Source organism: Dendrobates tinctorius, unplaced genomic scaffold (assembly GCF_039654945.1).
Source record: "Dendrobates tinctorius isolate UK_male_01 unplaced genomic scaffold, ASM3965494v1 ptg000012l, whole genome shotgun sequence".
NCBI lineage: Eukaryota > Metazoa > Chordata > Amphibia > Anura > Dendrobatidae > Dendrobates > Dendrobates tinctorius.
Genome location: NW_027361680.1, coordinates 19294802 through 19318220, shown reverse-complemented (window position 1 = coordinate 19318220; position 23419 = coordinate 19294802). Strand labels below are relative to the sequence as shown.

The 23419-nt window shown below is 43.5% G+C and overlaps 1 protein-coding gene and 1 long non-coding RNA gene across 5 annotated transcripts in view; one reads left to right on the top strand and one right to left on the bottom strand.

The window, feature by feature from the left end:
• The window catches only part of FHIT (fragile histidine triad diadenosine triphosphatase), a 183631-nt gene that overhangs the window by 59592 nt on the left and 100620 nt on the right, over positions 1–23419 (top strand). Inside the window, exons 2-3 of one of the 4 annotated variants that reach the window (XM_073558034.1) lie at positions 9887–9977; positions 11632–11759. The exons of 1 other annotated variant lie outside the window; for it this stretch is intronic. The gene's annotated coding sequence lies outside the window, so the exon portion shown is untranslated. Of the gene's footprint in view, positions 1–2501; positions 4204–9886; positions 9978–11631; positions 11760–23419 lie in introns of those variants that run through there. 2 more of the 4 variants (XR_012226443.1, XM_073558035.1) reach the window with 2 other exon arrangements.
• Positions 13430–23419, bottom strand: part of LOC141067166 (uncharacterized) — a 56309-nt gene continuing 46319 nt past the window's right edge. The window contains exon 3 of the long non-coding RNA XR_012226444.1: positions 13430–18036. This is a non-coding gene — a long non-coding RNA (uncharacterized lncRNA). The remainder of the gene's footprint in view (positions 18037–23419) is intronic.

Here is a 23419-nt window from a genome sequence, read left to right as displayed (position 1 = left end):
CAATTTTCATAGTCATGAAAATAAAGAAAACTCTTTGAATGAGAAGGTGTGTCCAAACTTTTGGTCTGTACTGTATGGGTATGTCATATGTCGTGCATCCCCTTTTTATATGGGCTCTGTTGCTGAGCCCGCATCTTTCAGTTGTCATGTGCCTCTAACATGTAACACAAATGTGACATGGAACAATGAAGAGATCCCAATAATGTTAAAAAATCATTTTATTCAAAAAAATTCTAAAATGACAAAAGCATAATGAAATATAGGGGACGCCGTAAACACTCAAAAAATCATCATGAGGAGAAAATATACATGACCCGGACTAAAGCATGTGTGAGCCAATCATATAACAATACATGTCAATTATCCAGATTCCATACTATAAAAGACCATGGGTGATGTCCAAAATAGATTATATTCAAAAGATGTCCCTCCCCAAAAGTAAGGAAAGTCTCTCTGTGAACTAAAGGCATAAATGCTGCAAGGCCGTGTGTAATAACACAGTCACCATGTAAGGAAAAAAATCCTAATCATAAAAATGCCACAGTGCAGAGAGCTAAAGATGTATAATTACCTCTATGGGAGACTGTAGTCCAGCGTCCCCTCACCCCGACGCGCGTTTCGCCGCCAGCTTCTTCCGGGGGAGTGTCCAGGGTGAGGGGCGGCAGAGTTTAAATGAGAGTAGAAATCAGGACGTGACCAATAAAAATGGTCGGCGCATAATGTTGTAATACACTCCTCCATTGCCAATCAGATGAAGCGGCGCATGACGCCGCTAAACACGCCCCTATGACGTACTTCCCCCAGCGCTCAATGAACCGCAAGCTAAAAGCTATGCGTGTCAATATCAGCGTCACAAGGAAGCACCAGAGGCCGTGATGAGCAGCGCATGCGCACAGTCTGAAAGTCAAATAACATACCGGGAGTAACAAAGAGAATCTGATGTTTATGCCAATATCAATCAATATAATTTAAAGTGACTAGTGCCCGGGAACCTTAATTGAGATGTATATATAATACATTATTATTTATGATCTTGATAAATCGTGACTTTACGTGAAACATTGTCATATATAAAGACATAATAATACTCACATGACAAAAATAAAGTGCATTAGTGCTGTGTATACCACAAATTTGGGACACAAAACTTAATGTCCCCGCAACATCAAGTGACTCACTATACATAGACAAATATGATGGAAATCACATAGTGCTATCATATTAACCCTATCAAATGCATATATCACAAAAACACATTTCATGAACAATAACATAGAGAATAAATATATATTCAAATTGTGCTGTCAAGAATAATAAATAATAAAATATAATGCAATATAGTATAATTCTTGAATCTTGATAGTAGAAACATCCACAACAGAATCTCTAATCCCGGATGAATAATAACGGACACATAATGAAATGAAGACTACTCTTATGCTGCAATCAAGAAAATAAAAGTTAAAATCATTATAAAACAAATGATGACCCCAAACCCATAAAAAAGATACCAGATTACAAAAAAGCAGCAAATCCCATGTTTTCATTTAAACCCAAAGATGTAAGAGTACCTAACCGGTAAATCCATCTACTTTCAAGTTGAGAAAGAATCCTAAAGACATCACCACCTCTAACACCTAAATCAACCTGGTCAATGGCTTTGATGTGCAAACCCTGAGGATTACACCCATGATACTTCTTGAAGTGCCTTGGAATGGTTTTTAAAGAAGCAAGATCCTCAATTTTCTGGGCCTTTTCTATATCCAAAACGTGCTCCCTAACACGAAACTTCAACTCCCTAGTGGTTAACCCAACATTAACCTTTTTACAGGGGCACTCTCTGGTAATGTATGGTGGTTTCTGCATTTATTCAGACCATTTCAGTGAGAGTAGGGACTTTTGTATACTGGCTTGGTGCTGTGAATAGCCATATTTTCTGTACATAACAATTGTCAGCAGTGAACTATTTCTAATCTTATATATGTACTTCATGTGCTGTGTCATATGTTAATATACATCTGGCTCTTACATATGGGGTTTTGCTGTTGTGGAGGGTCACTATATCATTATCATTACATGATATGATTAGTTTATGCTTTTGCATTTTTAATTGTTTTTATGGGTCAGTGTTGCATCTTGTGTGTGTTTTTTGCTCAATAAAGATTTTTTTGATCAATATATGCATTATTTGGGTGGTGGTCCCTTTTCATGGGCAGGTTGCTTTTTCTCCATTTTCCAAATTTTGTGGCTGTAGCTGCGAAGGTGCGGATGCCAATCCCGGACATACACACACAGACACACACACACACATACATACATACATACATACATACATACACACTTTGAGCTTTATATATTAGATTTGTGAATTAAAGGGAACCTCTCAGCAGGATGGTGCACAGTAACTTAGTGTCAAGTCGGCGTTACTATACTGATTAAAATGATGCCTTGGTTTATTAAATTCGTCTTGTGGTTGTTGTTTAATCTTTATTTTATTTCAGCTGAGAAGACTGGTGTCCATCGTCACCACCTGCCAATGGACGGGAAGGAAGGACCTGCCCTGGAGAATGACAGCCACCAGTTGAGAGACCGCCTTGACTCGGGGAGATAGACGAAGCGGACGATGCAGCGACAGGACAGACCAGTCCCACTGCAAGAGAATAGCCTGTTGAAGTGGTCTCGAGTGGAATTGCGCAAAGGGGATTGCTTCTGACGCTGCCACCATTCTGCCCAGGACCTTCATTGCTGAATGGAAAGGAAGCCGAAGGCCTTGCAGAGAGCAAATCACCCGCTGGAGGATTGCTCTCTTCGGGAAGAAAAACCCTCGCCTGACTGGTGTCGAACCGCATGCCTAAGAAGACAAGGCACTGAGTCGGAACAAGGCAGGACTTTGTACTGTTGACTAGCCACCCGAACCCGGCCAGGGAGTCGAGAACAATGGTCAGACTTTCCTGTGCCTGAGAAAAAGACGGAGCCTTGATGAGGATGTCGTCAAGGTACGGGATAATCACTAGGCCCCTGATCCTCAAAATGTCCATCAATGCCACCATGATCTTTGTGAAGACCCTGGGAGCGGTCGTGAGTCTGAATGGCAGGGCGACAAACTGGAAATAGTACCTCTGTACCGCGAAACACAGGAACCTCTGATGAGCTGGGAAAATCGGAACGTGGAGGTAGATATCTATGGAGCACAGAAATTCCTGCGCCTCCATGGAAGCAATTACTGAGCGGAGGGGAGGACCCTTTTGTTGAGTAACTTCAGATCCAGAATGGACCGAACCACGCCTCCCTTCTTTGGCACTACAAACAGGTTTGAATAGAAATCTGTGAAGCGTTCTTGTTCTGGGACGGGAACGATAACCCCCGAACTGAAATAGGAGGCGATGGACAAAAGAAACCCAGAACCAGAGCAGGATCTCTTGGAGGATGGGATTCGACGAACCGATCTCAGGGCTACGAAGCCAACTCTATTTTGTATCCTGAGGACACCACCTCCCTGACTCATGCGTCCTCCACTGAGTCGAGCCAAACGTCCCTGAAAAACAGGAGATGACCACCTTGCCTGGGAGATACGCTGGGTTTTTTACACGAGTCATGCTGAGGAAGATCTGCCAGGTCTGGGCCTGGTGGACCTACCGTGGGAGCTTTGAGGACTCCAGGAAGGAGTGGGCTTGAAGGAAGCCTTTTTCCTGACCTGACAAGTCTATGGCCTGTACTGACCAGAAGAATCCTCCATCGCCACGAAAGGGCTGAAAGGAGCAGAACTGCCGCTTCAGGGAAGGCCAGTAAGGTCTGGACTGGGGACAAAACTCATGCCCCCCGTGGCCTTTTTTTTTTTTTTTTTTTTTTTCAAAATCAAGTACTTTTTATTAAGGCATATATATAAAATGTAATACAGTCTGACACAAACTTCAGACAGATACCAAAATTACAAAGCAGATGGAAACATTTTCATTTAACATGAACTAGCCCCTTTACCCAGTACCCCCCCATAAGTTTATACCCCACTTCACAAAAGCTCAGCCGCACAAGTACAATTTCTGCAGAGGTAATTAACCGACTTCCAACCTACTCTGCAACAACTCAACAGATGCCACACCCAGACAATCCATCCGCCCCACACATTTTCAAATTTGTATGTTGACCGCTCTTAATGTAAATATTCCGTTCCATGAGGACAATAAAGTATATTTTATTCACAAACTTTTTTGACTGGTGATTTTTCATCTAACCAATGCATCGCAAAAAGCTTCCTAGCAGCATATAGCAATCTTGCAACAGCCAGTTTCCCACATTCATCCGTAGCAATATCATCCATACATCCCAGGAGGCAAGTCAGCGGGTTACGCACAATATTTACCCCCATCACTTCTTGAATCAGATTGAGCACTTTCACCCAAAAGGGCTGAAGGCGAGAACACAACCACATCATGTGTAGAAGGTCGGCTCCTTCCTCAGAACACCTTGGACATTTTGAGTCTCTTCTCAGACCTGCCTTCATCATCCATAACTGGGTCCTGTAAACTCTATAGACTAAATATAGCTGTGACACCCTTTTAGCCTCACTTAAAGAAACCTTGGGAATATATTGTAATATGGACTCCCACTGAGACTCCGATAAAGGACCCAGGTCCGCCATCCATTTTTCCCTCAACGTTAACGGATGTCTCAGTAAATAGTGTCCATAGAATCATAGAATCGTAGAGTTGGAAGGGACCTCCTGGGCCATCTGGTCCAACCCCCTGCTCAAAGCAGGATTTGCTAAATCATCCCAGTCAGATGTCTGTCCAGCCTCTGTTTAAAGACTTCCATTGAAGGAGAACTCACCAGTTCTCATGGCAGTTTGTTCCACTCATTGATCACTCTGTCAAAAAGTTTTTTCTAATATCTAATCTGTGCCTCCTCCCATTCAGTTTCATCCCATTGCTTCTAGTCTTTCCTTGTGCAAATGAGAATAAAGTTGATCCTTCTACAATGTGACAGCCCTTTAGATATTTGTAGACAGCTATTAAGTCTCCTCTCAGTCTTCTCTTTTGCAAACTAAACCATCCCAAATCCTGCAACCTTTCCTCATAAGACAGGGTTTGCAGACCGGTCACCATTCTGGTTGCTCTTTTCTGAACTTGCTCGTTTGTTGATGTCCTTTTTAAAATGTGCCCAAAACTGGACACAATATTCCAGATGAGGTCTGACCAAAGAGGAGTAGAGGGAAATAATGACTTCACGTGATCTAGACTGTATGCTTCTGTTAATACATCCTAGAATTGCATTTGCCTTTTTTGCTGCTGCATCACACTGTTGACTCCTATTCAGTCTGTGATCTATTAGTATACCCAAATCTTTTTCACATGTGCTGTTGCTTAGGCCTATTCCTCCCATTCTGTATATGCTTTTTTTCATTTTTATTGCCCAGATGTAGTACTTTTGCATTTTTCCCTGTTAACAACCATTCTGTTAGTTGCTGCCCACTTCTCCAGTTTATTTACATCTTTTTGAATCCTCTCTCTGTCTTCTCTAGTATTAGCTATCCCTCCTAGCTTTGTGTCATCAGCAAATTTAATCAGTTTACCCTTAATTCCTTCATCTAAATCGTTGATAAAGATGTTGAACAATACAGGGCCCAGGACAGAGCCCTGTGGTACCCCACTTGAGACATTCTTCCAACTGGATGTGCAGCCATTTAAGACCACTCTTTGGGTCCGATCACTAAGCCAGTTATGAATCCACCTAACAGTTGCCTTGTCCATTCCATACTTAGTCATTTCTTCAATAAGGATTGTATGAGAGACTTTGTCAAATGCTTTGCTGAAGTCAAGATATACCATATCTACAGCATTTCCTTGATCCACCCAATCAGTGATTCCGTCATAGAAGGAAATTAAGTTAGTCTGACATGACTTATTAGTTACAAACCTATGCTGACTCTGTTTAATCACTTCATTCTTATCCAGGTACTGACATACATGTTGTTTAATAATTTGTTCAAAGATCTTTCCTGGTATAGAAGTCAGACTCACCGGCCTATAGTTGCCTGGGTCCACCTTCTTCCCCTTTTTGAAAATAGGAACATTTGCTCTTCTCCAGTCTTCTGGGACTTCTGTTCTCCAAGACTTTTCAAAGATTATGGAGAGGGGTTCAAAAATTTCTTCTGTTATCTCCTTCAGTACTCTGGGGTGTAATTCATCTGGACCTGGAGACTTGAATTCATTTAGGTTAGCTAAGTGTTTCCTCACTATCTTTCTGTTTATAGATATCCTGGATTCTTCTATTCCCTTAATAGGACAGTGAAGAACAGTTGATGTTACATTTCCTTTCTGAGAGAAAACAGATGCAAAATAGGAATTTAAAAGTTCGGCCTTCTCAACATCCTTTCTTACCATTTCATCATTTTCATCCTGTAAAAATCCTATAGCGTCTTTGACTTTTCTTTTACTTTTGACATATCCCCAAAATCCTTTATTATTGCTTTTGACATCTCTTGCAAGCCTCAATTCATTGTCAGCTTTAGATAATCTGATTTGTGCCCTGCAGGTTCTGCAGACAGCATTATATTCTTCTTTAGATATGCTTCCCTCTTTCCATTTTATAAACATTTTTTTCTTCCTTTTTAGCATGTGTTTAAGTTCTTTGTTCATCCATCCTGGCTTCCTTAAATGCTTCCTATTCTTCCCTCTTTTCGGAATTGTTAACAATTGTGGTTTGAGAATTTCATTTTTCAAGATTTCCCATCCTTCCTGGACATTTTTGTCTTTAAGGATATCCAGCCATTGGATACCTCCAATTCTATTTCTGAATCCCTTAAAATCTGCCTTTCTGAAATCTAACCTTGACGTCTGAGTCTTCACAGGTCTTCCTCCTCTAGTTATCCAAAATTCTAAAATAGCATGGTCGCTACCTCCTAGGGTCCCAGCCACTTTTACCTCCTCAACCATTTCCTCCCTGTTTATAAGGATTAGATCCAAGGTAGCAGATCCCCTTGTTTTCTCCCCTACCTTTTGGAAGATAAAGTTGTCAGCAAGAGAGGATAAGAATTTCCTTGACCTGTTAGTTTTGCCTGAGAGAGTTTCCCAACAAATGTCTGGATAGTTGAAATCTCCCATGACAACTATGTAATATTTTTTGGAGAACTTGGCCAGGCCCCTGTACATCAAAGTGATGAACCCCCTCGAATTCCTCAGGGGTCCTATGAGATTCTCCAAACTATCTGACTGGAGAACCACACATAACACTTTGTTTTGTTTATTTAGGGCATGTCTCAGCTGCAGATACTGGAGAAACATCTTCTGGCTCAGAGGAAACTCATTCCTGAGCATTTGAAAAGTTTTAATAACACCACCATCGAACAACTGAGACACGAACCAAATGCCAATACGCCTCCACTGACCAAAACCCCCGCAATCTCATGAACTCCGTCATTCAAGGGTCAAACCAAATCGACGCATATCGTGTAAATTCACCCCCTCCACTGTTTAATTTTCTGCCAAACTTTCCCCATCATAACTATGGTTGGGGATTTTTCTGGGTTAAATCTAAATCTACCCACTTCCAAACTAGCTAACAATGGACCCTTCCCCACTATATATTCAATGATTATCCCAGCTGATGTATTTTGGGTAGATTCTCCCCATCCCACCATATGCTGACATTGGGGCGCTATATAATATATCCAGGGGTTAGGGACCGCCAAACCACCCTCATCCTTTGATCTCTGCAGATGCTCTAATTTGATGCGTGTCCATCCACCCTTCCAAATCAGATCCCTTAATCAGGGCCGCCATCGGGGCATTACTGCCCTTACTGCCGTATGGGACCCGGTGAACAGCAGTACAGAAGGGGGCCCAGCAGGTCAGGGGCCCCAAGCCTGTGCGCTGCAGCTGAAGTGGTGAAGGACCTGTGATGTCATCGTCATGAGATCAGGGGGCGGAGCTGATCACAGGCCTTCACCATTGATCAGCTCGGCCCCCTAATCACATGACGATGACGTCACCACAGGTCCTTCAGCAGATCACATAGAAGCAGTTGCATCTTTGCCGCAGGAGCGTGGCCAGGTAAGAAGAAAGTTTTTGTGTTTTTTTTTTTTTTTTTCATTATTATTGAAAGTGGCTAATATGTTTCCCCCGGCAGGATGGAGACACATGAACCTTGTGTCTCCATCCTGCCAGGGCAGATTGGAGACACGGGGAGCAGGATGGAGACGGGCAGGATTGGAGACATACTGGGGGCAGGATGGAGAATGGGGCAAGATTTAAGACACGGGGGCAGGATTGGAGATACAGGGGGCAGGATTGGAGATACAGGGGGCAGGATTGGAGATACTCGGGGGCATGATTGGAGATACTGGGGGCATGATTGGAGATACTGGGGGCATGATTGGGAGATACTTGGGGCATGGTTGGAGGCACAGTAGGCATAATTGGAGGCACAGGGGACAGGATTGCAGACACTGGGGGCAGGATTGCAGACACTGGGGGCAGTGTTATGAATTCTCTTTCTGGCCTCCCTCTGGTTATTACTGAAGGTAGTGGAGCTGGTCAGATTGACAGAGGGGTTGCGAGTTCTCTTTCTGGGCTCCCTCTGGTGGTTACTGGAGGTAGTGGAGCTGATCTGATTGACAGAGGCTTGCCACCTGATAATGAGGATGACTATTGGAGATCTGGGGTTTCAGATTGGGATTTAAGACAGCCGACTCCCTCTATCCCTGCTTTTCTTCCTTTGCCTTCAGAGGTCTGACGTCTCCTGCTCTGTCCCTGCATGGTTCAGCTAAGTGGTTCATTTGTTTTTCTGTTTGCATTTGATCTTGTTTTGTCTATCTCTGCTTTATGCGGGTCATCCAGCTCCGGCTGGGGCTGTGCTGAATCACCGCCCATATGTTACTGCTTGTGCCAGTTTGTTTTGTCCCCTGTTATATTGGTCTCTTTTTGCTTTGCTTTCAGAATATACCAGAGTGCTGATATAGTGGGGGCGAAGTCGTGCGACTTCAGTGTTTTTTGTGCATTAGACGTGTTGGACTTTTGCAGGGTTTTTTTTTGCCTGATTGCAGACAGTGTCTTTCCTGTCCTGTCTAGTCAGTGTGGGCCCCATCATTTGCTCAGTCTAGTTTTCTGCCTGCATTTGTGTTTTCATCTCGTCTCACCGACAATATGTTTGGGGGCTTATCTATTCCTTTGGGGTCTGCTCTGGGGCAGTTTAGATTTCCCCTTTCTTGCTTTAGGCTGTTAGCTCTCCGGCTGTGCCGAGGCATCTAGGATCATCGTAGGTACGCTCCACAGCTACTGCTAGTTGTGTAGATATGATCAGGGGTCTGCAAGCCGCTCAGTTACCAACCTCTCTGGTTTTCTGTGGCTTAGCCTGGGCCTGCTATCCTCGGTGACCCATTCATAACAGGGCAGGATTGCAGGCACTGGGGCAGGATTGGAGACACGGGGCAGAATGGATCTACAGGGCATGATTAAAGACACTGGGGGCAGAATGGAGACACGGGGCAGGATGAAAGACATGGGGGCAGGATTGGAGACAGATCGTGCAGGATCATGGGGCAGGATGGATACGATGGAGACAGATGGGGCAGGATGGGGAGATCATATAGGGCAGAATGGATACTAATGAGGGCAGGATGAGAGAACATATGGCTGAAGCCAGGAATGAGAAACACGGGGGCCAGGATGGGGGATATTACCATAGGGGCTAATTAAGGGATATTATTACTACAGTGATGTATTTATTTTATTTTTTTAGTATACTGTTTTAAATGGGGAACAGTCCTGTTACTGTGTAGAGTGATACTATGTTGCCTTTTTTCTTCATGTGGTGTAATGTAGAAGTTGCGAAAAAAATAAGTAATGTGTTCTGCAAGTGGAGCTATAGATAACTGTGTTATTTCCTGCAGAGACGAGCCCTGGCTGGAAGAAGTGATGGCGGTCTGTGCTCGATGAAAGATGAAAAGCAAAGATTAAGGACTTCACCTAGAGAAGTTACTGGTGAGTCTGTGTTACCTATACACTTACACTATACACTGTATACTATATACAAAGCTCCTGTGTATAATGTCTTTGATCACTGTATTACCTGTACACAGACACTGCATACTAAGTACAGATTTCCTATGTATAGTGGTACTTATGGTAATAGTATTGTGTTTTTTTATTACTGATCAGTATTGTAGTATTCATTCACTATGTGGTGGTAACATGTGGTCTGGACATGGTGTTGCGGTATTTGTCCCTTGTATGTACTATTATTTGGTCACTGTGGTGGTAATATGTGGTCTGGTCATGGTGTGGTATTTGTTCCTTGTATATGCTATTATTTGGTCACTTTGTGGTGGTAATATGTGGTCTGGACATTTTGTGATGGTATTTGTTCCTTTGTATGTGGTATTATAGGTCATTATGTGGTGGTATTATATGGTTTGGTCATGGTACGGTGGAATTTGTCCCCTGTATGTGATATTATTGGTCATTTTAAAAATTGAAAAATAATTTAAAAAATACCTAAATTGTATTGCACATTTTAACAAATGTTTAATAGATTACAGTAGAGTAGAGCTCGGCCAAAAGTGTCTACCGTGTTGTGGTGGCGGCTTAAAAAATCCTTTGGCCAAAACAAAAGCTGCCGGCTATATGTGTGATCTGGTGATGGGAACTGTTAATGTGTGATTGGTGAGAAATGGAGTTTTTAAAAGAGAGAGCGGTAGGGCTGTGGACAGTTTGAGGGGTGGAGGCGAGGCTGGGGTGGAGCCTGGGTGGAGTCTCAAGAGGGCCCCAAAAATTTTGCCAGTATGGGCCCCCGAAATTCCTAGTGGCAGCCGATGCCCTCAATAGAGTATTTTATAAAATTTGCTTTGTGTCAACCACACTGGAGCATTATGCAGTATATAGAGGAGCTGAGGCATAAGTATCATTTTGATCAGATTGACTCTACCTGCCACAGACAGAAATGGTTTCTTCCAGGCCCCAATCTTCTGAAATTTCCCAAGCAAACGAGTCAGGTTGAGCCGCACATAGTCCTCTATTTTGTCCGAAACCACGATACCCAAATATTTAAACTCATGTACCACCCTTAAGGGGATCCCAGGGTCAAGTGTCAGAGGAGCCGCCACGTCCAAGGGCAACAACACAGACTTGTCCCAGTTAATAGATAATCCCGGAAGAGCCCCAAATTTAGTAATGATATGTGTTGTGAACCAGGGCTGTGGAGTCGTGGAGTCGGTGCTCATTTTGGTGGAGTTGGAGTCGGTATAAAATGGACCGACTCCTAAAATATATAATAAATTGGGTACAGTAGTTCAATGCAGAATATGCTGAATATTTTTTCATAGGAATTTGGGAAAGTTATGAAATGTCCTATAAATGACTGTTCTATTCCTGATCTAAGGCTACATTCACACACAGCGTTTTTCCTGCGTTTTTTGAGGATACGTTTTTCAGTTGCAAAAGCAAATCGGCTTTTTAAAAAACGCATCACCTGAAAGGTTTTTGAGCTCATAGATAATGTTTTCAATAGCAAAAGCAGATTAGAAATCTGCTCTATCTATATATCCATTTATCCATATCTGTCTATCCATATCATATCTGTACCAAAAAGAATGAAAGCCGGATAGCACACAGACTAACACTCCTTTTTTTTTTTCAGCACCAGTCAGGTACACCTCATAGCTGCCCAAAAGGACGCCCAGGACAGGCATTGCTCGTCTTCAGTAACATCAACATCAACTGATAGTTGGAATAAATAGACTGCATTCATCACCACATCTTCTTAAGGTGCAGGCTTTATTTTCAAGTGGAGGGGTGTGAAGTATGAGGTTCTGCAGCAGCTGAGGTGTGCAGTATGAAATTCTGCGGAACAGTATGAGATTCTGCCCCCCCCAGGTTTGATCCTGGCTACGCCCATAGTGTGAATGTAGCCTGAATGTAGACTGAGGATCTAGGCTTTATCTTAGCCGAGATAAGTCATAGTGTGTGTGTGTATATGTATATATGTGTGTGTGTGTGTATATATGTGTATATATATATATATATATATATATATATATATATATATATATACACACACACACACACACACACACACACACACACACACACACACACACACACACACACACACACACACACACTACAGACCAGAATTTTGGACACACCTCAATCAAAGCGTTTTCTTTATTATGACTATGAAAATTGTAGATTCACTCTGAAGGCATCAAAACTATGAATTAACACATGTGGAATTATATAATTAAAAAAAAAGTGTTAGTGATAGTCCTACTGAATAGACTGTTAGAATTTGTATTATGGCAAGAAAAAAGCAGCTGAGTAAAGAAAAACGAGTGGCCATCATTACTTTAAGAAATGAAGGTTAGTCAGTCCAAAAAATTGGTAAAACTTTGAAAGTGTCCCCAAGTGCATTGGCAAAAACCATCAAGCGCTACAAAGAAACTGGCTCACATGAGGACCGCCCCAGGAAAGGAAGACCAAGAGTCACCTCTGCTGCAGAGGATAAGTTCATCCTAGTCACCAGCCTCAGAAATCGCAGGTTAACAGCAGCTCAGAATAGAGACCAGGTCAATGCCACATAGAGTTCTAGCAGCAGACACATCTCTACAACAACTGTTAAGAGGAGACTTTGTGCAGCAGGCCTTCATGGTAAAATAGCTGCTAGGAAACCACTGCTAAGGACAGGCCACAAGCAGAAGAGACTTGTTTGGGCTAGAGAACACAAGGAATGGACATTAGACCAGTGGAAATTTGTGCTTTGGTCTGATGAGTCCAAATTTGAGATCTTTGGTTCCAACCACCATGTCTTTGTGCGACGCAGAAAAGGTGAATGGATGGACTCTACATGCCTGGTTCCCACCGTGAAGCATGGAGGAGGAGGTGTGATGGTGTGGGGGTGCTTTGCTCGTGACACTGTTGGGGATTTATTCAAAATTGAAGGCATACTGAACCAGCATGGCTACCACAGCATCTTGCAGCGGCATGCTATTCCATCCGGTTTGTGTTTAGTTGGACCATCATTTATTTTTCAACAGGACAATGGCCTCAAACACACCTCCAGGCTGTGTAAGGGCTATTTGACCAAGAAGGAGAGTGATGGGGTGCTACGCCAGATGACCTGGCCTCCACAGTCACCAGACCTGAACCCAATCGAGATGGTTTGGGGTGAGCTGGACCGCAGAGTGAAGGCAAAAGAGCCAACAAGTGCTAAGCATCTCTGGGAACTCCTTCAAGACTGTTGGAAGACCATTTCTGGGGACTACCACTTGAAGCTCATCAAGAGAATGCCAAGAGTGTGTAAAGCAGTAATCAAAGCAAAAGGTGGCTACTTTGAAGAACCTAGAATATAAGACATATTTTCAGTTGTTTCACACTTTAATTATATAATTCCACATGTGTTAGTTCATTGTTTTGATGCCTTCAGAATGAATCTACAATTTTCATAGTTATGAAAATAAAGAAAACTCTTTGAATGAGAAGGTGTGTCCAAACTTTGGTCTGTACCGTATACATGTACATGTATACAGTGTATTACATATTTACAATTTATTACAGTTTTTTGTGTTCTAAAGTTGTATTCCAATAAATAGATATTATGTTCTATCTAAATATCTTGATTATTGGATCATAGAAATGATTAAATGTCTGATGATCACATTGTACTATAATAAATTTTTCACTTAAATATAAGCAATATATGTGGGAGTCTCGGAGTCGGAGTTGGAGTCGGTGTAAGGGAAATTGAGGAGTCTGAGTCGCAGGTTTGGCTTACCGACTCCACAGCCCTGTTGTGAACACTTTTGACCTGACTTCTGAGTTTGGGCTCCCTCTGGTGGTTGCTGCGGGTAATGGAGCTTGTCAAGTTGACAGAAGTCAATCACCTGAAGGGGAGGAGTGGAGGTCAGGTGTTACAGACTGGGAAGATTTAAGTGAGCAGACTTCCTTCAGTTGTTGCTGGTGATTTGGTTTTCTTCCTGTGCATTTTAAAGTCCGCTTGCCCCCTGCTTGGTCCTGCATCGTTCAGATAAGTTATTTGTTTGCTGGAATCTTTTTGCATTTTATCCAGTTTTGCCTTTCTCTGCTTTCTGCTTTGCTGTGTGGGTTCAGCATTGTTCCCTGCTGGGACCTTTGCTGGACCCTGCTCCATATGCCACAGTTTGTCAGTCTGTTCAATATTGCTAGTCCCCTGTGTTATATCAGTAACTTTTGTTTTGCTTCCAGTTCACACCAGAATGCTGATCTAGTGGGGGAGAGGTCTTGTGGCCTCAGTATTTTTACATATCAGATGTGTTGGATTTTTCTTAAAGTTTTGTGCGTGATTGCAGACACTATCTTTTCTGTCCTGTCCTATCTAGACAGTTTGGGCCTCACCATTTGCTTGCTCTATTTTCTGCCTGTGTTTGTGCCTCATCTTGTCTCACCGGCAATATATGTTTGGGGGCTATCTATTCCTTTGGGATTCTACTCCGGGACAGTTTAGCTTTCCCCTTTCTTGCTTTAGGCTTAGTTAACCCTTTGGCTCTGTTGAAGCGTCTAGGGCATCATAGGTATGTCCCACGGCTAATTCTAGTTGTGTTGTTAGTTTTAGGAGTCTGCAATCCACTAAGTTACCAACCTTTCTGGTCATCTGGTTGCCTAGCTTATTCCCCGGTTATCCTCCTCAGTGACCTAATCATAAAAGATATGCATAGCCACTCTCAAAGACTCCTGCACATCTTCCAGAAATTATAATACATCATCCGCATACAGGGCTAGCTTCTCTTCATGACTTCAATATCTATAACCCTTTATATCCTTATCCCTCCGTAACGCCACCGTCAGAAGCTCTATAGCAATCGCAAACAGCAGAGGGGACAAAGGGCACCCCTGCCGTGTTCCCCAATACAAAAGAAAATCCTCAGACAGAAGACCATTCACCCGTACCCTAGCACTCGGAGATGCGTTTTACAGCTGCACCTATCTTATGAATTTCATGCCAAAACCCATAGCCCTCAAAACCGCCCACAAATACCGCCACTTCACACTATCAAACGCCTTAGCAGCGTCTAATGACACCACAATCCAAGCCATATAATCCTCAATAATCAGAACCTCCTACTCCCGTCTCCAAGACTATACATGTGCTGCACCAATTCTTTGGAATGCACTTCCCAGGTCAATACGACTAGTCCCCAATCCCTACAATTTTAAGCGTGCCCTAAAAACGCATTTATTCAGACTGGCCTTCCGCCTCAACACATTAACCTAACATTCCCTGCGTGGCATAGTCAATAGTTGTACCACAACCAGGTTCCCCGCATCATGTTCCCACATGCTTTATGCATCGATTAGCCCTTTGTGTCTGTACTGTTACACACTTAACATTATGGCTGGTCCATACAATCAGGGCAATTGTTACCACCCACCCTTCGTGTCTACCTTTTTTCCTCATAGATTGTAAGCTTGCGAGCAGGTCCCTCATTCCTCTTGGTATCTGTTATGATCTATGTGATTATTGTTAGACTGTAATGTCTATCGTCTGTACAAGTCCCCTCTGAAATGTAAAGTGCTGCGGAATATTTCGGCGCTATAGAAATTAAATTTATTATTATCCGCCTTTGCCTGCAAATTAAGAAACAGTCACCTGAGGTTATGTGCTGTAGAACTATTGGGCATAAACCCCGATTGATCCCTATATATTATTATCGTTATTACTTAATTTAGGTGGTTAGCCAACATTTTAGCCAAAATTTTAACATCTGTAGTTAATAACGAGATTGGACGATAAGAGGCTGGATCTATCGGATCCTTACCCTGCTTCGGCAGTACAACAATTATTGCCTCTCGCATGGACTATGGCATCTCCCCCTCCACCAAACTGGCACCGTACATCTCCAGCAAAGCAGGAAGACCCTGTGGCCTCTTTAATAATCTGGTCCAACATGGAGCCAAACAGGCGGGCCCTCTGGAAGGGGAGACTGGTAAGCGACTTCTTTGATGACAAGTCTGCCTGCAATGCTTTGAGTCAAATATTCCTCCTGATGGCCACCATATTGCTGGATGCCAGAGCTGCGCACGACATGGCTTCGAGGGAGGCAGATACCAAATATTTCCCTGCGTAGGAAATCTGGTCCGCAAGGTCGGCTAGCTACCCTGGACGAGCTCCCGTGAGGATGCCCTTACGAGGCTGTTTAGTCCATCTAGCTATGGCCCTTAAAACCCAGGTAGAGGCAAAGGCCGGGCATAATGTAGAAGCAGCCACTTCACAGGCTTACTTTGCCAGCAATTCTATAATCCTATCGTTGGAATCATTGAGGGATGCTGCATTGGAAAGCAGGAGGACCATGTTGGAGGACAGTCTGGAGACTGGCGGGTCCTCAGGCAGGGAAGCCGCCCAGTTAGCGGTGAGCTCAGGGGAGAAGGGATATAGGATGCCGAGGCGCTTCCCTCTTTGGAAGCGTCTGGTAGGGTTCTCCCTTTCCCTTGTGAGTATCTCCACAAATTCACTGTGTGGGGCAAAGACCTTTTAAGGTGGTTAAGGCTCTGGACTATATCCCTCATGTTTAGAGGCCTGTTCTGAATCTGGATCCAAATCATCCTCTGAAAGCACATCTGAAAACGCTTCACCTGACTTGGGAGAGGAGGATCTGGAAGAGAGATCTCGCTGTGAAAGACCGGATAGTGAGATGGACTGGGAAGAGGACCTAGAATGGTGCTCCTGTCTGGGTCTCTTGCGGCCTGTTTTGGAAGGGCCGGACGGAGAATCATGTGACCCGTTGGTGAATGCGGGGGCCAGAAGGGGCAATCTGTCAAGCACAGACACCAGGGTCTGCGACACCCTGGTGAGCTCCGGTACAGACTGCGACAGAGGAACCCACCCTGGGATAGGGGTCTCGGTCTCACCTGGGGTACAAAGGGACTCCTGGGTAGTAGGTACAGTGGGGTTGCTGCAGCCCTGACACAGAGGAGACCTGAAGGGAGTTTGTTTTTGCACAAAGATCACGAATAGTGTCTAACCAGAGTAGAAGAGGAAGCAGGAGGATCAGCAGGCTCTCCTTTGTGCTTAGACATGAGCAGACCCACTAACTGTTGCAAGAAGGTTAGGGGACAGAGAAGATGCAGAGGAGAGTGTTAGTCTGCAGAGCTACTCACAGTATCTTGTCGTCTGCTCCCGGGCAGTAGCTGCGATGAGTGTACCGAGCGCAGAACCAGGCAGGGAGAAACGCAGGATCTTCTGAGGCTAATGCCGTCAGGGTGCATCAGCCAGAAGATGGCGTCTTTAAGGAGGATGCAAGGGACCCAGCCGGGGAAAGTGCGCTGCAGAGACGGATCCCGCTCTCAGAAGCCGGAAGAGGGGCGGAGCTAGTCACAGGGTCCGGGGGGAGCAAGATGGCTGCGATTCCAGCAGACTGAGGAGGCTGGGAGTAGTGGGCGGAGCTCTCCGCTGAGTGCAGGAAGAGGTGAGAGAAAGAAACGGGCAGGAGAAAAGCCCACCCGGAAGTTGAGAGCGGGGGGAAGAGCCAGCGCTGTAACTAGGCCCGAGAGAAGCCGGGATCTAGATTACAGCCAGTTACTGCTGGAGCATGGGGGCAGCACGGAGATCCCCACAGCAGCGCAAAACCAAGCTACAGGTCCTTTCTGCAGAGGGGCACATAGACCAAGGAAGCCCCAGTGCCCCAAACCTCCAGATCCCCCCCATGGTGGAGCGGCGCTGAGTCCTCAAAAACACCGCAAAAAAAGGTATGCCCGGAGCCCCCGAACTAAAGGAGACGTACCCCCCAAATGCCCTCCCTAAATAAAGGAAAAAGATCTTACTTTGTTTTTTTTTTCTTCCCTGATCTTCCACACTCGCTTTCCCTTGGGTCCTTCAGCACCTGGGGGGAAAGGGAAGGGAGAGAGAGGGAAAGTACCTCCCCATGCATGAAGATCGGATGTCCGGAATCCATGTTGCGGGACGTCTGTGTCTCCTCAAGCCGACAGGCTCTGGTGGACGAGTGGATAGGGGGACGGAGGCAGGCGCGCGGGTCCGGATCACCTGAACATGCTTCTGTTAATGGTTGGAGTCCTGCCGAATAGACATATGAGTATACTGGGTGGCAATACACGCCATACTCAGTCTCTGCGTGGGAGTACAGTAGTGACTATTCACCCTGTATTCCTCCGGATACCTGAAAAGAAGCTAAAAACTGATTAATTTAGTGCCAGTCGGTGGGGTGTATACTGCAGAGGAAGAGCTAACTTTTTTATGTGCATAGTGTCCACCTCCTAGTTGGTAGCAGCATACACCCATGGTTCCTGTGTCCTCCAATGAAGCTATAGAGAAAATACTGAACATACACTGAGGTAAAATACTGACCAAATACTGAGGTAAAATAATTACCAAATACTGAGGTAAAATACTGACCAAACACTGAGGTAAAACACCAACCAAACACTGAAGTAAAATGCTGAACAGAGGTAAAATACTGAGGTAACATAATTTCGAATAATTACCAAATACTGAGGTAAAATACTGACCAAACACTATGGTAAAACACAGACCAAACACAGGTAAAATCCTGAAAAAACACGAAGGTAAAATACTGAGTTTACCGACCAAACTGAGGTAAAATACTGACAAAATACTTACCAAACACTGAGGTAAACCACTGACCAAACACTGAGGTAAAATGCCGACCAAATACGGAGGTAAAAAACTGATTAAATACTGAGGTAAAATACTAAACCGCTGAGGGAAAATACTGACCAGGTACTGAAGTAAAACACTGATTAAATACTGAGGTAAAATACTGTCCAAATACTCTAACTCTTCTGCCAGTTTTAGTCAGGGGGACATTCCCAGCCTGCTGCCCAGGTAGGGAGGACATCAGTGCTGGGTTGCCTGCACCTACACACACACACAGACTACATCTGCCTGCTAAAATCCCCTCTTGCAGTGAAGAATCCAGGTGATTTTTACATTGTGCTCTTGATGACTAAAAGCTACAGCACTATTTCCCAGGAAGGCTTGTATAATGCTAGCAATAGGGGAGACTCTTGAGCATGTGTAGTGCCGCTCTTCTTGTACATAGCAAAGCTGGAGTGGGCAGAGCGGGCACTACACTTGCAGCACCACAGTCAGTGGACAGCTCTGCAGCACCACAACCCAGGTAACTGGCGCCCTGCTTGTGCCATAGCCCTCTGTAACAGTGTCAGCCCAGCCTGTATACATGGACCATACTGTAGTCAGGTTTATATTAACATTCCTTGTCCTGTATCTGGAGGGGGCTTCACCACTACACAAACTTGTAGACAGACTTCAGACAGGGTTTCTGGAACATTCTTAATCCTTGGAGCTATGTTTAAGGGGGTGGGTGTTCGTATCTCTGCCCAACAAGGGGCTGATCCTAAGAGTGTTAGGACAATAAGCCACATGTTGGATTAGTTGATGCTGTGTGCTTTGAAGGACAAGGATCTGCAGGTTCAGCTGGATCTTGGTATCATGTATGGAGATTGGAGATCATTTGCCACATGGAACTGTGATTTCTCGCCACCCTGCTGGTTTTGAGGACTGAATCTAAAGAATCTAAAGTTATGTGGTGATTTGTGAAGAGCTGGGATCTTATGCTGAGGCGAGATCCTTGTGACCGTGTGTATTGTTGGAAGCTGCCATGTGGGACTGAGTTGTGTCCTTCATCTGCTGGATTCATTGAATTCACTCAAGGACTATTTCTATTTTCCTGGTGTCGGATTGCCGGGTGGTGCCCCTGGATCTGCTACCTTTGTGTGAATTCATTGTGGACTAATTACGGACGCTGCAGAATTACCTTTATTTGTGCTGCCCATTTCCCTGTTCCAAGAAATCTTGTTGGATTGTTTATCGGCCTGGTGTCTCTTTCTGCTCTGTCGCATACCCTGTCACAAACTGGTGGCAAGCAGTGGGGTCAGGGCAGAAAGAATGGAGAACAGCGGCCCATCAACATCTGGAACCGAAACCTCAGGATACAAAAACTGGACTGTGGGGAAATTACAAAGGACGGTGAATTAGGAGTCTGCTATAAAGGACTGACCAAGGACCAACTAATTAAGGCTTTGGAAGGAGATTGCCTGCAAGATGGCACTGAAAAAGGATTCCCACACCAAAGGGAGGAAAGACAGGAGCTGCAGGTAAATTCCCAAAAAAGTCAGTGGGTTGTGTGGTACGAGGAGCAGTTGGCATTGTTGGAGAGGGGGTCACCATAGAAGATAAGATAGAGGCCATTCATAGAGCTCAAGAGAGGGCATTGGTGGAGAGACAGCTCACTGTGGAAGCAGATGGAAGCCCCAGACAGACTGTATCCACAGCATCCACCATGAGAGAATTTCCCAGAGTGTCCCACAAGGACTTTATGCCATTTAATGAAGCTGTAGGCAACATTGAGGGTTTCTTCCAGGACTTCGAACATCAGTGTCGATTAATGGAAGTCCCAGAAAGGGAGTGAGTCAGACATCTGGTGGGGCTTTTAGAGGGTGGACCTGTGAAGCCTATAGAGCTATGGACCTCCGGTAGAACTGTGAGTATGTGGAGGTAAAAGAGGACATTCTAAAACATTTTGTTGCCACTCCAGACACATACAGGACTCAGTTCCGCTCCTTAGCCTGTGATGGGGAAGTGTCTTTCAATATGTATGCCCACAGGCTCAAACAAGTATGTCATCACTGTGTGGAGGGTGAGGGGACCTTAACTTGGGATACTTTCTTCCAGGTCATACTAAAAGAGTAGTTTTACGCCAAATGCCCAGCTGAGATCTGGGAATGGGTGCGTGAGAGGAAACCAGCGACAGTGGAACAAGCTGCTGCTTTAGCTGATGAGGTTCTCACCATCAAGCCTCAGTGGAAAAATTTACTGGTGGATGGAGTAAAAATTACCAGCACCATCAATAGTTCCTTGTCCTTCAATACCCAAAATTTGCTGTCCCACTAGACAATCCCTCATGGTGATCAAAAAAGAAAAAAATAGAATGGCACTAAGAAACAGTCTACTTACTGGTGGAGTGGGTGGACTCTGAGTCAGCAACACTTTGCAGGGTGAAAGCACGGTAATGAAGGTGGTTGCTTGAAGAAGCACACATGAGGCAATCCAAAAAATAAGGAAAACAGCAGCACACTCCGTTTACCGTATCATAAAAAACCTAAGTCCTCTATTTCAGAAAAGCATACATGGACAAGGTTTATGAGGGCAGGATAAGTGCAGGCAAGAAACATAACTACGACCGTTTCACGTTAAACTCGCTTCCACGGGTCCAGATGTAACAATTTCTATGTCATTTCCTTTTATGCACTTCATTGTGAAAAATTTGCATATAATCAATATACAAACAAAATTAAGAAAATATACAAAAAACTGTGCAATTAAAAAATGACAAACATTCTTACATATAACAAAATACGTTGATTGCAGTTCAGATAGAAATTATAATAAAGCACATTATTACAAGAAGCAGGGGTAATCTAATCTTTCATTCAGTCCTAAGGGACCTTGTGCATTTGCTTTGATCCATTTTGCTTCCGTCTCAGCAGGATTTTATTATGATCACCTCCGCATGGTAGAAATATAACTGCTTCCATTCCTGCAAAACGCAGGCATTGAGGATTAGATTCATGTTTCTGTTGGATGTGCTGTGATCCCTTTCCTGTAGACATAGACTGAAAATGTTCACGAAATCTTACAAACATTGATCTTCTCGTTTTTCCTATATAATGCTACAGACTCTAATTCAAGTGCAGCTGAAGATTTGGTTGAACCTGGTACTCCTGTTCCCTGTAGTTCAGCGGTCCCTTTAGGAAAAAAAACAAGACGAGGGGGAGACGCTGTAAACGCAGGGAAGAAACGCAAACAGGTTTCCTGGAGGAAATAATTGATTCGAATAATGAACTGCAAATAGTTAACTTGACTGGTAAAGCACTCACCCTTACCATGTTTCTGTATTATCAAAAGGCTTGAATGTCTGTATTCCTGAACCTTTTGACTTAACTGAATTTAAAATTGATCTGTTTAAATGTGTTAGAAAACTGCATTTACATAAAGCGTTTGCCAATAAAGAAAAAAAGTTTTCACACATTGAAAGAAAAAATCTGGTTTCCATAGGAACCTTAGGTTTCATGGCATATCCACCTGAAAATCCTTCTCATTTTGATTGTGGCAATGCTTACGGAAATTTCACATTCAGATGTTACTTAAATTAATCTGCAAAATGATGTTTCTTTTGCTTCTCCCTTTACAGGAGGAGTTAAGTCAAATTTTATGCCCCCCGACTTCACCGGGTAATGTCATAGATCTTTTTCATGAACTAGTGGTCAAGGATGTTGAGGCACTATTGTATCAGGCGCCATCTAAAAATTTGTCAACAGCTCAGTTCTGAGCATTAAAACAAATGCAACAATTGGATGACAATATTTTCCGCAGAGCTGATAAGGGTGGTAACCTCGTACTGTTAGAAAAAGATTATTATATTAAAGAAGGTTTGTCCCAACTAAATCAAACGGACACATATTTACGAATGGAAAAAAATCTAGTTCCTAAATATAAAGATAAATTGAGGTCCTTCTTACGCAAAAATGTAGAAAATGGTGTTTTAACTAAAAAGGTGAAAAACTATTTCCTTTGCATCCTTGTATTCCCCATTGGTATAGCATTCCTAAAATTCACAAGTCCCTTTCCCAACCTCCAGGTCGTCCCATTGTGTCTGGGAAAAATTCAATCACTAAACCTCTGCCGCAGTATTTAGATTGGTCCCTCAAACCGCTTTTATCGCAAATTCCTTCATTTGTGAAAGATTCTGGTGACTTTCTAGTAGCATTGCAATCAATTGAATGGCAACCAAATTTTGCTTTAACTTCCATAGATGTGGTAAATTTATACACTAGAATCCCGCATAAACAAGGCATTAATGCAGTTAAAAAAATTCTCAAATTCAAATAAAACTTCAGATTTTATTTCCTTTATAATGGAAGGTCTAGACTTTGTATTGACACACAATGCTTTCAAATTCCTTAATCAATGGTATTTGCAATTAGTCGGTACCGCTATGGGTACGCCCGTAGCTTGTTTTTGCCAATTTATTTTTAGCGGTTTTTGAGGAGAAATACATCACTAGCGTAAAAAATCCCCTTTTGAAGCACATAAAATGCTATTTAAGATTTGTGGACGATGTCTTCATCATTTGAGATGGTGGACAGTCTGAATTTGAGAATTTTGTTGAATATTTTAACGGTACAAATGATGAAAACATGCGTTTTACCTCCTGTTTTGGTCATGAAAAAGTTTTTTGGACATAGAAATCAGCATCAGAGAAGGTGCTATGCTTGCAAAAGTTCATAGGAAAATAACAGCCACTAATTCTATGCTGCATTTTGATTCAGCTCACCCCTGTTATACCAAAAAAAGCTTACCATATAGCCAAATGTTGCGGTTAAGAAAAATTAATAAC